At 42.4% G+C, this 15522-nt stretch overlaps 1 protein-coding gene across 6 annotated transcripts in view; it reads left to right on the top strand.

The window, feature by feature from the left end:
• ASH1L (ASH1 like histone lysine methyltransferase) overlaps window positions 1-15522 on the top strand; it is a 366415-nt gene that overhangs the window by 132966 nt on the left and 217927 nt on the right. For 2 of the 6 annotated variants that reach the window (XM_050752176.1, XM_050752174.1), the window contains exon 2: window positions 6674-6758. The exons of the other annotated variants lie outside the window; for them this stretch is intronic. The gene's annotated coding sequence lies outside the window, so the exon portion shown is untranslated. The remainder of the gene's footprint in view (window positions 1-6673; window positions 6759-15522) is intronic. 6 annotated transcript variants of the gene reach the window in all.

Here is a 15522-nt window from a genome sequence, read left to right as displayed (position 1 = left end):
ATAAATGTTGGGAGGTTCCTTGCAGGTTGATATGTGTGTGTATTTTAGGGATTGGGAGCCCCTAGTTACTTGTTGGGAAAGAGTGGCAGTGGTGGTGTTCTATACAGCATGTGTCTGTGAGGTCATGGAGGGGAGAAACTTAGCATAGCCAGTTGTGGTCTTAATAGTTTGTGCCTTTGGTTAGAGTGAGTTGTGTAAATGTGAAGGCCCAAAATATCTTTAACAGAATCATTGCTACAAAGCTGTAAAGAATGGGTGGCCTTATTTGTTGTCGCAGGTTTATAGTAATAGTTTACAAATACAATAAGAAAGCGCTTTCAATTTCCTTGTGATACTAAATCTCTGTGAAAATGGTAGGATGCTTTCTTCCATTTTACAAAATAGTTAATTTAGGCATAAGGAGAGAACTTCTCCAAGGCCGCATATTAAATTGGTGACAAAGTTGAGACTGTAACTCCCATATTTTCACTACTGCTGCAGCAGTATATTCAGCATACCATGGTGCCTCAGGAAGTCTTTGTCGGCAAATCTGAGTATGTTGGAAAGATAGGAGCACATATGACTGGTTGGATTGTATTTGGAGGAGACCAATTGTGTCAGATATGTATGTGGAAAGTAGATGTCCTTGCCCGGTCTGACCTGTATGAAATGCATATCCATGGCTATATTATTTTGTTTATGGGGGAAGCAGAGCATTTCTGACACTTGAGGTTGTACGTGTGAGGGAGAGAAGGCTTTCACAGCTTAACCTCTACCAGAGCAGCTGCATGGGTGCTGACAGCTTAACTTGAAATCTGTGGGAGGAAGGATCCTTTTTCATTCATTCAACAAGTATTTGTTGACTGCCTGTTCAATAAATCGTCCATGCCTTGGGGTGAGGATAATCAGGGTATCTCTGTAAATAGCCTGGGTACAACCTGAGGGGAGTTGTTTTGACAGTGGCAGATATTAAGTTGAGTGAAGCAGTGTGGAATTAAAATCAGAGAACTGGTTTTTGGGTTCTGGTGATTGTTAATGTATGTACCTGTGGATGTTGGAACTTCTTGGCTGGGCTGAAGGAATCCTTTGAAAGATTGATTTCATATGGTAAGAATCCCCTCTGTGAATATGAGGGAAGAGTGCATGAACTAAGCCAACTTAACTGTATTCTGGAAAATGGGATGTTTCTTGATAGGCTAGATTAGTGGTTCTTAAAAGTTTTTGGGGGGTCATTTATCCTTCTGAGAATCTGATGAAAGACACTGGGCCCTCAAGTTAGAAGATGAGCATAAGCACAATCACATGATTTATACATAGGATTTTTTTTTTTTTTTTTTTTTTTGAGACGGAGTCTCGCTCTGTCACCCAGGCTGGAGTGCTGTGGCCGGATCTCAGCTCACTGCAAGCTCCGCCTGCCGGGTTCCCGCCATTCTCCTGCCTCAGCCTCCAGAGTAGCCGGGACTACAGGCGCCCACCACCTTGCCCGGCTAGTTTTTTTTTGTATTTTTTAGTAGAGACGGGGTTTCACCGTGTTAGCCAGGATGGTCTCGATCTCCTGACCTTGTGATCCGCCCGTCTCGGCCTCCCAAAGTGCTGGGATTACAGGCTTGAGCCACCGCGCCCGGCTATACATAGGATTTTAGGAACTTAAAGTGTAATGAAATAGAGCCAATTTATATTTAGGTCTCATTTGAAAACCTTTCATTTTCTTTGTTGGGGTGTGTGGATGTTAGTATGCGTTTAAGGTGAAGGAGTCTGTGATAGTAGTTGAACATGTTGACAGCAGAACTTTAGGATCCATGTTTTTTATGTATTCTTTTTATCGTCACAAATGTATTTCTGCAGTGTTAGTAACCAACTCTGAATTTGGTGATAAGGGAAGCTAATGTAGCACAAAGTATCTATGGCTTTGTTCTTTGTCAGTATATTTTTGTTCCTAAACTCTGAGAAGTAGGTTTGTCTTTTTTCAGTTTTGGATTGGGCCTGAGGTGATTTGAAGCTCCTATCTTGGAGTTTAGCTTAGTTATAACAAACACTGAGTTAGCCCTATGCAGGAGATACAGAAATGAATAATATGTGGTCTCTGTGCTTGAAGAGATGCTAATTCAGTTGAGTCTGTGAAGTGTTTGATGGTGGCGGGTCTCAAAACGACATAGAAGAGGGAAACATTCCTAGAAGTTGAAATTTTGTTACCCAATTGCAAAGAATTTTTGCCACTACTTACTCTTTGAATAAGCATTAAGTGTTTACACTCTGTATACAACTTTGTACTTTAAAAAAATACGTTTTGTATCATCTGGTGTGTTTTTTTTTTTGAGATGGAGTTTTGTTCTTGTTGACAGGCTGGAGTGCAATGGTGCTCTCTCAGCTCATTGCAACCTCTGCCTCCTAGGTTCAAGTGACTCTCTTGCCTCAGCCTCCTGAGTAGCTGGGATTACAGGCATGTGCCACCACGCCCTGCTAATTTTGTATTTTAAGTAGAGATGGGGTTTCTCCATGTTGGTCAGGCTGGTCTGGAACTCCTGACCTCAGGTGAATCACCCGCCTCGGCCTCCAAAAGTGCAGGGATTAAAGGGGTGAGCCACTGCGCCCGGCCTCCTCTGGTGTTTTTGTATAAAGGAACTATTGGTTTAAAAAGAAGGCAAACATTTATATTCCTTACCTTGTTTTTGGATGTATTTCTACAGTACGTTTATGTAAAAAAGTTTTTATGTCTCTGGGCATGGTGGCTTTCACCTGTAATACTTTGGGATGCTGAAGAGGATGGATCACCTGAGGTCAGGAGTTCGAGACCAGCCTGGCTAACATGGCAAAACCCTGTCTCTACTAAAAGTACAAAAATTAGCCAGGTGTGATGGCATGTGCCGGTAGTCCCAGCTAGTTGGGATGGCGAGGCAGGAGGATCTCTTGAATCCCTGAGGTGGAGGTTGCAGTGAGTCGACAGAGTGACTCTGTCTCAAAAAAAAAAAAAAAAGAAAAAAGAAAAAAAGAAAAAGGGGGCCTGGGGCCTGGCATAGTGGCTTATCCCTATAATCCCAGTGCTTTGGGAGGCTGAGCCAGGAGGATCACTTGTGCCCAGGCATTTGATACCAGCCTGGGCAACACAGGAATACCCTATTTCTACAGAAAGTTAAAAAATTAGCATGAATGCCTGTAGTCCTAGGTACTCTGGAGGCTGAGACGGGGGAATTACTTGACCCAGGAGTTGGAAGCTGCTGTGAGCCATGGTGGTGCTACTGCACTCCAGCCTGGGCAATAGTGCGAAACACTGTCTATTTAAAAAAAGGGAAAGGATTTTCATGTTCTACTCTTGAGTTGTATTCTGAAATAGAATACTGCACATCACTTTTTTTATTTTTATTTTTTGAGACGGAGTTTCGCTCTTGTCTCCCAGGCTAGAGTGCAACAGCGTGATCTCGGCTCGCTGTAACCTCCGCCTCCTGGGTTCAAGTGATTCTCCTGCCTCAGCCTCCCCAATAGCTGGGATTACAGGCGTGTGCCACCATGCCCGGCTATTTTTTTTTTTTGTATTTTTAGTAGAGATGGGGTTTTGCCATGTTGGTCAGGCTGGTCTCAAACTCCTGACCTCTGGTAATCCACCCACCTCGGCCTCCCAAAGTGCTTGGGATTACAGGTGTGAACCACCGCGCCTGGCACATCACTTCTTAACAACTTGCTAGGTACTGTGTCTTTACAGTATTAGCAATTCCACTTAAGCCTTTATTCTGAGTCTTCCTCCATGCTTTATTAATATTGAATTGGCCACCTTCATTTCTGCCCAAGATAATGTGGAAGCACACAGTGGAGAAGTCTTACCGTGTGTGAGATTGTGGTGGTGGTGGTCTCCATTTAAAATAACTTTGTATTGCTATTTAAGTTATGTGTATTGATCTGAGTCTTTTAAAGGTGGTATACAGCATCACTATAATCTGTTGTGAGATCTGCTTAGGCCAGACTTTTCAGCAGCATGTAGTATTTTAAACCTGGGTGCCACAAGAGGTGGAAATGCAACTAGTTCATTTTTGTTTTGTTGCTGCTAGTTTCTGTTATCATTTTCCTTAAAATTAGTTTTAGTAGTGTTTTTTCATTTATATTTTTTCATACGAAGAGGCTAGATTTTCTTATTACTTGTCATCATAGTTGATAACAGTCTTTCATGTTTTACAAATTGCTTTTTTAGTGCCTGCCTCATCAGGCCTGTAATTGGCAGAATGTGATATTTATCAAAATTAATTTTAAAATAATGACTTCTAGGCCGAGCGTGGTGGCCTATAATCCCAGCACTTTGGGAGGCTGAGGTGGGTGGATCACGAGGTCAGGAGATTGAGACCATCTTGGCTAATACAAACCTCGTCTCTACTAAAAATACAAAAAAAAAAAAAAATTAGCCGAGCGTGGTGGTGGGTGCCTGTAGTCCCAGCTTCTCAGGAGGCTGAGGCAGGAGAATGATGTGAACCCGGGAGGCAGAGCTTGCAGTGAGCGAAGATTGTTCCACTGCACTCCAACCTGGGTGACAGAGCGAGACTCTGTCTCAAAAAAAAAAAAAAAAAAAAAAAAAAGACTTCTAGTGATGACAGAAATTTAACCAATAATCTTATTGCTGTTTCAGAGTTGTATTTTCTTCACTAATATCTAAGTTTTCATGTTTGGAAATCTATGAAATTTTCATTGTAGTATTATATTTGCTTTTCATAGTCTTTAGTCATTTGCCCTCAGACACAAGTTGATGCCAAGGTTGTATACTTTTTTCCATCTAACTAAAAAAGATTTTTTTTTGAAACAGGGTCTTACTGTGTCACCCGAGCTAGAGTCCCCGTGGTACGAGCATAACTTATGGTGTGCTCTACCTCTTGGGCTCAGGCAGTCCTTCCGTTGTCCCAAGTAACTGGGATTATAGGCACATGCCACTACACCTGGCTAATTTTTAATTTTTTTGTAGAGATGGAGTCTCACTGTGTTGCCCCCACTGGTCTCGAACTTCAGCAGTCCTCCCTCTTCAAACTCCCAAATTGCTGGAATTACAGGCATGAGCCACCACACCTGGGCAATTTTGTTCATTTAAAAATATTTTGGCTAGGCGCATGGCTCACACCTGTAATCCCAGCACTTTGGAAGGTCGAGGTGGGCGGATCATGAGGTCAGGAGTTCGAGACCATCCTGGCTAACATGGTGAAACCGCGTTTCTACTAAAAATATAAAAAATTAGGCATGGGTGACTTGTGCCTGTAGTCCCAGCTACTCGGGAGGCTGAGGCAGAAGAATCAGTTGAACCTGGGAAGCAGAGGTTGCAGTGAGCTGAGATCGCGCCACTGCACTCCAGTCTGGGCGACAGAGTGAGACTCTGTCTTTAAAAAAAAAAATATATATATATATATATATATATACACACACACACATATGTATTTCTAATTTTTTAGAGCTGGGGTCTGGCTGTGTTGCCCAGACTGTACTGGAATTCCCAGGCTCAGATGATCCTCCTGCTTTAGCCACTGCAGTGTTTGGGACCACAGGTGTATGCCACCGCATCTGGTTAATTTTTAAATTTTATGTACAGGTGGAGTCTTACTATATTGCCCAGGATGGTCTTGAACTCTTGGGCTCACGTGGTCCTCCCACCTTGCCCTCCAAAAGTGCTGAGAAATGTGAGCCACATTTTGTGGCCGGTCAGCTTTTTATTTCTTTAATGTGGCAAATTGCAAACATATATATAAATAAAGAGAATAGCATAATGAGCCTTCATGTACTCAGCATCCAGCTTCAACAGTTATCAACACAGTTACCACACTGTTTCCACATCTACCAGCCCCGTCCCTGCTTCCCTTCTTGCTTATTTTAAAGCAAATCTTCCAGTTATTATGTAATTTCATCTATAAATACTTAAGTGTTTACATTCTTTTCATTGTTAAGTGAGGAATTACTTCTTCGTAGTTAGGTTTATATTAACTTTTAAAGTATCTGATCATAGTTGGAACTAAACTACTCACACCATCTACTTCTAATTCATATTACTTATCAATAGGGAATTCCCTTTGCCAGTTAAGAAGAAATGAGGTAAATAGTTCACATCATTGCTTTCGATGTTTGCGTTGAACATTTAGAACAGTTCCTATGTTACTCAGAATAGCTTATCAGCTTTTTTCAAATGTACAAGAGAGAAATAAAGGGTTTCTTAACAATTTTTTAGTCATAGCAACAAGATGCTAAAAAATGTTTTCTATTTTTAGTTCCTAGATTTTCATTTTTCTCTTTTCTTTTTTTTTTTTTTTTTTTTGAGACAGAGTCTCGCTCTGTTGCCCAGGCTGAAGTACAGTGGTACGATCTTGGCTCACTGCAACCTCCACCTCCTGGGTTCAAGTGATTCTTCTGCTTCAGTCTCTCTTCTACAGGCGTGCGCCACCACGCCCGGCTAGTTTTTGTATTTTTAGTAGAGTCGGGATTTCACTGTGTTGGTCAGGGTGGTCTCGAACTCTTTACCTGGTGACCTGCTCGCCTTGGCCTCCCAAAGTGCTGGGATTACAGGCATGAGCCATCGTGCCTGGCCTTAGTCCCTAGGTTTTCCAGTGGGATCCAGTCATCACAGAGAAATCAAATGGCCCTGGTGATGTTGAACAGTAGCTGAAATTGGGATAAAATCAACTTGCTATTGAAGAGAATGAAATGCACGTTGTTTTAAACTTTGAAATTCTAATTGTAGGCATTCTCTGTGGACATTTGAAAGTCCATACCATTGCATATGTTGCATACTGAAATGTGAACCATGTCACAGTGTGGTTATCACGGTGAGTACAAACATTATAGAAAAAGGAAGTACATTTACAATTAAGTTATGAAGATGAATGAGACTGTAACGATTTTAAGTGGTTGCTAATACAGTAGAATTTAGAAATATATTCTTTCCTACCGCAAAAGATTGATAGTTATAACTCAGATGCATGTGAGTTTCATCAGTAGTGAAAGTTTCATCATTTTTGTTATATCTTATAGTCCCACAGTAAATAAGTCATGAATCTTTGACTTAATCTTCTGATTATACATTTTGTTCAATCTCTTTTCCACACTTGATAACATATCTGACTCTTCTCATTCAGTTTTATTTGCCCTAAGACTGTAGGAAGACGGTGTATTAGATTATAAGGTAGCTATATCATGGTTTCTTGGTATAAATAACATTTTTTTAAAAGTGGAGGACACATTCCTCAACGTTTCTTAAATTCAGCACTCTGAAATTAAAAACTCCAGAGTTTAAATATTTGCTGATAAAAACTTAGGAGAGTTGAATGGAGAGAATTTAAAAAATTGTCTTTGAAAGAAGACACTGATAATGCTGTCATTTGAGAAAATTTTGGGGGTGGGGGTCATGAATCAATCATGTTTAATGATTACTGGGTAAACATTATTATAGTATAAAGGTCTTCAAAGACTGGAGGATACATATATCACATAAGTAGAGATTTCATCTAACTAAATGACAGCACATGTTTGGAAGTTAAAGTTTAGATGAAAAAGATCAAATGAAAAAGAGCAGTCATTTTTTAAACCACAATGAGTTAGAGATTTAAGTTAATTTTATTTAAGTTTTTTTTTTTTTTTTTTTTTTGGGGGTAGAGTCTCGCTCTGTCACCCAGACCTGGAGTGCAGTGGCACTATCTCGGCTCACTGCAACTTCTGCCTCCTTGGTTCAAGTGATTCTCCTGCCTCAGCCTCCTGAGTAGCTGGGACTACAGGTGGAAGCCACCGTGCCCAACGAACTTTTGTATTTTTAGTAGAGACGGGGTTTCACCATGTTGACTAGGCTGATCTTGAACTCTTGACCTCAAGTGATCCACCCGCATCGGCCTCCCAAACTGCTGCTGGCATTAGAGGCGTGAGCCACGGCACCGGCCTGTGTGTTTAAGAGGAAGAAAGTCAAATAACTGTAGGTCAGACTCTTAATTCCTTTTTCTTTTTTTTTTTTTTTTGAGACAGTGTCTCACTCTGTCCCCAAAGCTGAAGTGTAGTGGCATGATCTCAGCTCACTACAACCTCTGCCTCCTGGGTTCAAGTGATTCTCCTGTTTCACAGCCTCCTGAGTAGCTGGGACTACCGGTGCATGCCACCCCGCCTGCCTAATTTTTGTGTTTTTAGTAGAGATGGGATTTCACCATGTTGGCCAGGCTGATCTCTAACTCTTGACCTTCAGGTGATCCGCCCACCTCAGCCTCCCAAAGTGCTGCGATTATAGGTGTGAGCCACTGCACCTGGCTGAGTTTAATTTACTTTAACAAGCCATTCATTTGTTTGTTTTGTATTCATTCATTCCTCCTTCCACTGACTAACATTTTTCCAGTGCTTCCACTATACCCATTTCTGTGCTTAGATGTAGGGAAAAGACATACAGTTTTTTTTTTTTTTTAATCTCAGATGTAATCCTAGCTCTGTGGGAGGCCAAGGCAGGAGGATTGCTTGAGCCCAGGAGTTTAAGACCAGCCTAGGCAACATAGGGAGACCTGGTTACTAAAAAAATTAAAAGTTCGGGCTGGGCTTGGTGGCTCACACCTGTAATCCCAGCGCTTTGGGAGGCCGAGACAGGTGGATCACCTGAGGTTGGGTGTTTGAGACCAGCCTGACCAACATGGAGAAATCCCTTCTCTACTAAAAATACAGAGTTAGCTGGGCATGGGGGCACATGCCTTTAATCCCAGCTGCTCGGAAGGCTGAGGCAGGAGAATCACTTGAACTCAAGAGGCAGAGGTTTCAGTGAGCCGAGATTGTGCCATTGCACTCCAGCCTGGGCAACAGGAGTGAAATTCCGTCTCCAAAACAAAAAATAAATACATAAATTAAAAAAAAAAAAATTTGCCAAGTGTGGTCCCAGCTACTTGGGAGGCTGAGGTGAGAGAACCACTTGAGCCTGGGAGATTAAGCCTGCAGTAAACTGTAATCGCACCACTGTACTCCAGCCTGTGTGACAGTGAGACCCTGTCTCTAAAGAAAAAAAAATTTGCCGGATGCGGTGGCTCACGCCTGTAATCCCAGCACTTTGGGAGGCCAGGGTGGGCGGATCACAAGGTCAGGAGATCGAGACCATCCTGGCTAACATGGTGAAACCCCATCTCTACTAAAAAATACAAAAAAATTTTCTGGGCGCGGTGGTGGGCACCTGTAGTCCCAGCTAGTTGGGAGGCTGAGGCGGGAGAATGGCATGAACCCGGGAGACGTTTTGCAGTGAGCCAAGATCACGCCATTGCATTCCATCCTGGGTAACAAAGTGAGACTCCGTCTTAAAAAAAAAAAAAGAAAAAAAAAAAACCAAAAAACTCGGGCCGGGTGCAGTGGCTCACACTTGGGGAGGCTGAGATGGGCAGATCACAAGGTCGGGAGTTCGAGACCAGCTTGGCCAACATGGTGAAACGCGATCTCTACTAAAAATATAAAAATTAGCCAGGTGTGGTGGCACACGCCTGTAGTCCCAGCTATTTAGGAGGCTGTGGCAGTAGAATTGCTGGAACCTGGGTGGCAGAGGTTGCAGTGAGCCGAGATCTTGCCACTGCACTCTTGCCTGGGTGATAGAGCGAGATTTCCTATCAAAAGAAAAAAAAATTCTAATAGGAGGAACATATTAACAAACATATTACAGTAAAACTATGTAATACATATGCCTATGTTAACAAACATACTACGATGCATACTATGTAATATTTTTGTCCAAGGTGGAGAAGTTATTAAATCTGTGGTGAGAAAGGGAAGGTTAGGGTGATTTCCTACAAGTGGGAAGAGCCAGGTTTTAAAGGATAAGTGTGAGACATTCAGACTTAGAGAGGGCATTCTAGGTAGAGGGAGATCATCTACAAACATATGAAAACATGACACAGCAGGATGAGTGCACTGTAATTTGGATTGGTAAATTTTCAACCCGTTCTCTTATGATTTCCTGTGTCTTCAGTGCTATGTAAGGTTGGCCTTTGTAATTAGAGATCTTCTATCAAATGAAGATGGAAATATGTTCACATACTTTTCTTAGACCAAAGATTAACATCAATAAAATATTTGGTTATATTTTAGTTTCTCAGAAAATTTTTACTAGAATGTAACCCACTCAGCATTCTAGTTAATCAGGCCTTGATTATAATAAGTATCTGGCCAGATCTAAAAATGTATAATTAGTTGTCTTAATAATGAATGAATCTCTCAGCCTCTATATTGGTATATTTCCCCTCAATTTGTTGAAAATCCCAAATAGTGATTAAGATCATGGACTCTGAAATCAGATTGATTAGGCTCAGATCTGAGTTTTGCTAACTTATTGACTGTAATCTTGAGCAAAATACTTACAGTCTTTGGTCTCCTTGACTGTAAAATATGGTGATATTGTAATGATAATATTTATAGCATAGAGTTGGAGGATTCTACGAGATAATATGTATAATGTGCTTAGCACAGTGTGTGCCATGCAGCAAGCAAATAAAGCATATCTTATTATTTTAGTTATTTCTTTTCTTCATTTCCAAAAAAGAATATAGCAAAGCAAATTACCTCCCCAATAGGTAAGAATATGTAAAATACACTTTTGTAGTGTATATAAGCGATGTCCTTATTTGTATACATATTTTTTCCATTTTCAATTTTTAGCGTACTGTTTATCTTTCTTTTCTCACATGTGAATTCTGATTTTGTATTTTCCCACTTCATTTCAGCCTAGGTTTTTGTGTTTGGCTTTTGGCTTTTTTTTTTGAGTCAGGGTCTTGTTCTGTTATCCATGCTGGAGTGCAGTGGCGTGATCTCGGCTCACTGCAAGCTCTGCCTTCTGGGTTCACGCCATTCTCCCGTTTCAGCCTCCTGAGTAGCTGGGACCACCGGCGCATGCTGCCACCCTGTTGTAGTTTCTATCAATACTTCTTTTTCTTTTCTTTTCTTTTCTTTTTTTTTTTTTTTGAGACAGAGTCTTGCTCTTGTTGGCCAGGCTGGAGTGCAGTTTCGCGATCTCGGCTCACTGCAGCCTCCTTCTCCTGGGCTCAAACAATTCTCCTGCCTAAGCCTCCCGAGTAGCTGGGATTACAGGTGTGTGCCACCACGCTGGGCAAATTTCTGTATTTTTAGTAGACGGGGTTTCACCATGTTGGCCAGGCTGGTCTTGAACTCCTGACCTCAGGTAATCCTCCTGCTTCGGCCTCCCAAAGATTACAGGCATGAGCCATTGTGCCCAGCCTCCATATATTTATTTAGTACTTACTATGTGCCAGGTACTATTCTAGGTACTGGGATACAGTGATGGACAAAACAAGATCCCTGCTTTGCTATCTTAGGACTTAATAATTTGGGCATTTTCATTTTTCAATATATAAGATCTTTTAGTACTGATACACTGTTAACCAGTATATTACATGTTGTTCAAGCAAGATTCTTTCTCTTTTTCTTTTTTTTTTGTTTTGAGACGGAGTCTCACCCTTTTGCCCAGGCTGGAGTGCAATGGCGTGATCTCGGCTCACTGCAACCTCTGCCTCCCGGGTTCAAATTATTCTCCTCCTTCAGCCTCCCAAGTCACTGGGATTACAGGTGCCTGCTACCACGCTTGGCTAATTTTTTTTTTTTTTTTTTTTTAATCTGTAGTAGAGATGGGGTTTCACCATGTTGGTCAGGCCGGTCTCAAACTCCTGACCTTGTGATCCACCTGTCTCAGCCTCCCAAAGTGCTGGGATTACAGGCGTGAGCCACTACTCCTGGCTGCAAGATTTTTGTTTGTTTGTTTTGTTTTGTTTTTTTGAGACAGAGTGTTGCTCTGTCGCCCAGGCTGGAGTGCAGTGGCGCTGTCTTGGCTCACTGCAAGCTCCGCCTCCTGAGTTCACGCCATTCTCCTGCCTCAGCCTCCCGAGTAGCTGGGACTACAGGTGCCCGCCACCACGCTCAGCTAATTTTTTTTATTTTTAGTAGAGACGGGGTTTCACAGTGTTAGCCAGGATGGTTTCGATCTCCTGACCTCATGATCCACCTGCCTCGGCCTCCCAAAGTGCTGGGATTACAGGCGTGAGCCACCGCGCCCGGCTGGCTGCAAGATTCTTAAGACAGATTCAAGATTCCTGAAGAAATTTCTGGTGTATGATTATTTTTCTGCTAAAGCAAATCAGTTCTGTGACAAAAATTTCTTCCCCCTGAGGAAAAGATACTGCGTGCCTATGTTTTATCCAGGCATTCCATTGGATAGTTAGTCCTTTGAGATATCAGTGGATTAAATCTTCTGTTAAGAATCAAATAAAATGTTGCAGGAAAAAATTGAAAAACAAAAAAAGAGTCAAATAAATAAAGGCTGGGCATGGTGTCTCTCCCTTATAATCCCAGGACTTTGGGAGGCCGAGGTGGGGGGGATTGCTTGAGCCCAGGAGTTCTAGACCACCTGGGCAACATAGTGAGACCATGTCTCTACAGAAAAACTTAAAAAATTAGCCAGGCATTGTGATACATACCTGTAGTCCCAGCTACTTGGGAGGCTGAGGCAGTAGGATCTCTTGAGCCCAGAAGGTCGAGGTTGCAGTCAGCCGTGATTGCACCACTGCACTCCCGCCTGGGCAACAAGATGAGATCTCATCTGGATCTTTATGTCAAGTACTGTGTTAAACCCAGAGTATACAACAGTGAATGAAACAGATAAAAGTTGTTGCTTTCATAGTGCTTCCTTTTGAGTAAGAGACAATAGATTAAATAAATGGGAAATATGTCATAGCATTTTGATGATAGATATGGTAAAGGAAGTACAAACAAGGTAAGGGATGTTGGGTAGTTAGGGAAGTCCTCTGAGGCACTAATATTTGAGGAGATACCTGAATTATATGAAGGACCCAATGCAACCATCTGGGGCATGAGCAGAAGTCCTGAGACAGGAGTACCTGTTGGTGTGTTAAAGGAATAGAAAAGGGCTGAAACAGTAAATAAAGAGGGGAATAATGATAGGAGATAGAAGAGGTAGCCAGGGACCAGATAACATAGGGACTTAAAGACTTGATAGGTATCTAGTTTTGTATTTTAAGTTTGATTGGAAGCAGGGAAATACCTTGATCTAGTATATACACTTTGAAAGACAAATGATGCAACCAGGTTGACCAGTTAAAAGGCTATCATGGGCTGGGCATGGTGTCTCACACCTCTAATCCCAGCACTTTGGGAGGCCAAGGTGGGTGGATCACAGGGTCAGGAGTTTTGAGACCAGCCTGACCAACATGGTGTAAAAAACAAAAATTAGCTGGACGTGGTGGCACACGCCTGTAATCCCAGCTACTCAGGAGGCTGAGGCAGGAGAATTGCTTGAACTCGGGAGGTGGAGATTGCAGTGAGCCGAGATTGCGCCACAGCACTCCAGCCTGGGCAAGAGCGAGACTCTGTCTCAAAAAAAAAAGAGGCTATCATGATAGTTGAGACAACAGCTGATTGTGGTGTTGAGTGTATTGGTAGGTGGATTTGAGGTGTATTTTGAAGGTAGTGGAGATAATAACTTGCTGATGGCTTGGATGTGGGATCAGAGTAAAAGAGGAGTCAAGGATGACTTCAGTGATGGCCTGAGCAGTTGGATGCTTTTTTGTTTGATGAGGCACACTGTGGGAAAAGCAAATTGTAAGGAGTACAGAAATTAGGAATTTGGTTTGGATATACAGTCATCCCTTGGTATCTGTGAGAGATTGGTTCCCCTGAGGATACCAAAATCTGTGGATGCACCAGTCCCTTATATAAAGTGGTATACTACTTGGATATAACCTATGTGTATCCTCTTGTATACTTACAAAAAAATTTTTTTTTTTTTGTTTTGAGACTGAGTCTTGCTCTGTCACCCAGGCTGGAGTTGCAATGGCGTGGTCTGGGCTCACTGCAACCTTCGCTTTCTGGGTTCAAGTGATTCTTGTACCTCAGCCTCCCAAGTAGCAGGGATTACAGGCGTGTGCCACCACATCTGGCTAATTTTTGTATTTTTAGTAGAGATGGGGTTTCACTATGTTGCCCAGGCTGATCTTGAACTCCTGACCTCAGGTGATCCACTTGCCTTCTACTCCCAAAGTGTTGGGATTACAGGCGTGAGCCACTGCGTCTGGCCAGAAAGTTTTTTTTTTTTTTTGAGACAGGGTCTCTGTGTCATCCAGGCTAGAGTGCAGTAGCATGGTCATAGCTCACTGCATCCTCAAACTCCTCAGGTAAAGCTATTTTCCTAACACAGCTTCCCGCGTTGGTGGGATTACAGGCTCACGACACCATATTTGGCTAATGTTTTTGGTTTTTGTAGAGATAGAGTCATGCTTTATTGCCCTGGTTCATCTCGACCTCCCTGTTTGTATACTCTAAATCATCTCTAGATTAATTGTAATACCTAATACAATGTAAATGCTATATAAATATACTGTGTTGCTTAGAGACTAATGACATAAAAAAGTATATACGTTCAGTGCAGACACAATTATCCTTTTCTCCCACCCCTGCCCCTGGAATATTTTTGATCCGTGGTTGGTTGAATCCTTGGATGTGAAACTCACGGATACAAAGGGCTGACCATACAGGCTTTGAGATTTCTACTGTTTAAAGTTAAAATATTGAATAGGCAGTTGGGTGTACAAGTCTTGAGGTCAGGGCAAATATAAACTTAGGAACTGAGCAGTGTAGTGTAGTGATGCTATTTAGAGCCAAAGAACTTGATGAAATTACCCAGAGAGTGAGTGTAGATAGAGAAAAGATGAAGTTCTTAGACTGAGTTGCTGGATAAATATTTTTGATACCGGGAGAAATGTATCTAGAATACCAGGACTAAAAGAGAATCTTTTGAGGCCGGGCGCGGTGGCTCAAGCCTGTAATCCCAGCACTTTGGGAGGCCGAGACGGGCGGATCACGAGGTCAGGAGATCGAGACCATCCTGGCTAACCCAGTGAAACTCCGTCTCTACTAAAAAATACAAAAAACTAGCCGGGCGAGGTGGCGGGCGCCTGTTAGTCCCAGCTGCTCGGGAGGCTGAGGCAGGAGAATGGCATGAACCCGGGAGGCGGAGCTTGCAGTGAGCCGAGATCGCGCCACTGCACTCCAGCCTGGGCCACAGAGTGAGACTCCGTCTCAAAAAAAAAAAAAAAGAGAGAATCTTTTGATAATTTTAGGACTAATACCTTCTTGGCTAAGAAACTCTTACAAGTACTAACTAGTCAAGATGTAGAGACAAATGTGAAATGGTTGGTGAACGAATGTCTGTTTTTTATCTCTTTCCTTTTTTTTTTTTTGATACGGAGTCTGGCTCTGTCGCCTAGGCTGGAGTACAGTGGTGCATTCTTGACTCACTGCAACCCCCACCTCCCGGGTTCAAGCGATTCTCCTGCCTCAGCCTCCCGAGTAAGCTAGGAGTACAGGCATGCACCAACACGCCCAGCTAATTTTTGTATTTTTAGTAGAGACAGGGTTTCACCGTGTTGGTCAGTCTGGTATTGAACTCCTGACCTCATGTGATCCACCCACCTTGGCCTCCCAGAGTGCTGGAATTACAGGCGTGAGCCACTGCACCTGGCTCATCATCTAGGTTTTAAGCTCCACATGCTTTAGTTACTTGTCCTA

This window comes from Macaca thibetana, chromosome 1 (genome assembly GCF_024542745.1).
Source record: "Macaca thibetana thibetana isolate TM-01 chromosome 1, ASM2454274v1, whole genome shotgun sequence".
Lineage (NCBI taxonomy): Eukaryota > Metazoa > Chordata > Mammalia > Primates > Cercopithecidae > Macaca > Macaca thibetana.
This window is presented reverse-complemented; position numbering and strand designations above follow the sequence as displayed.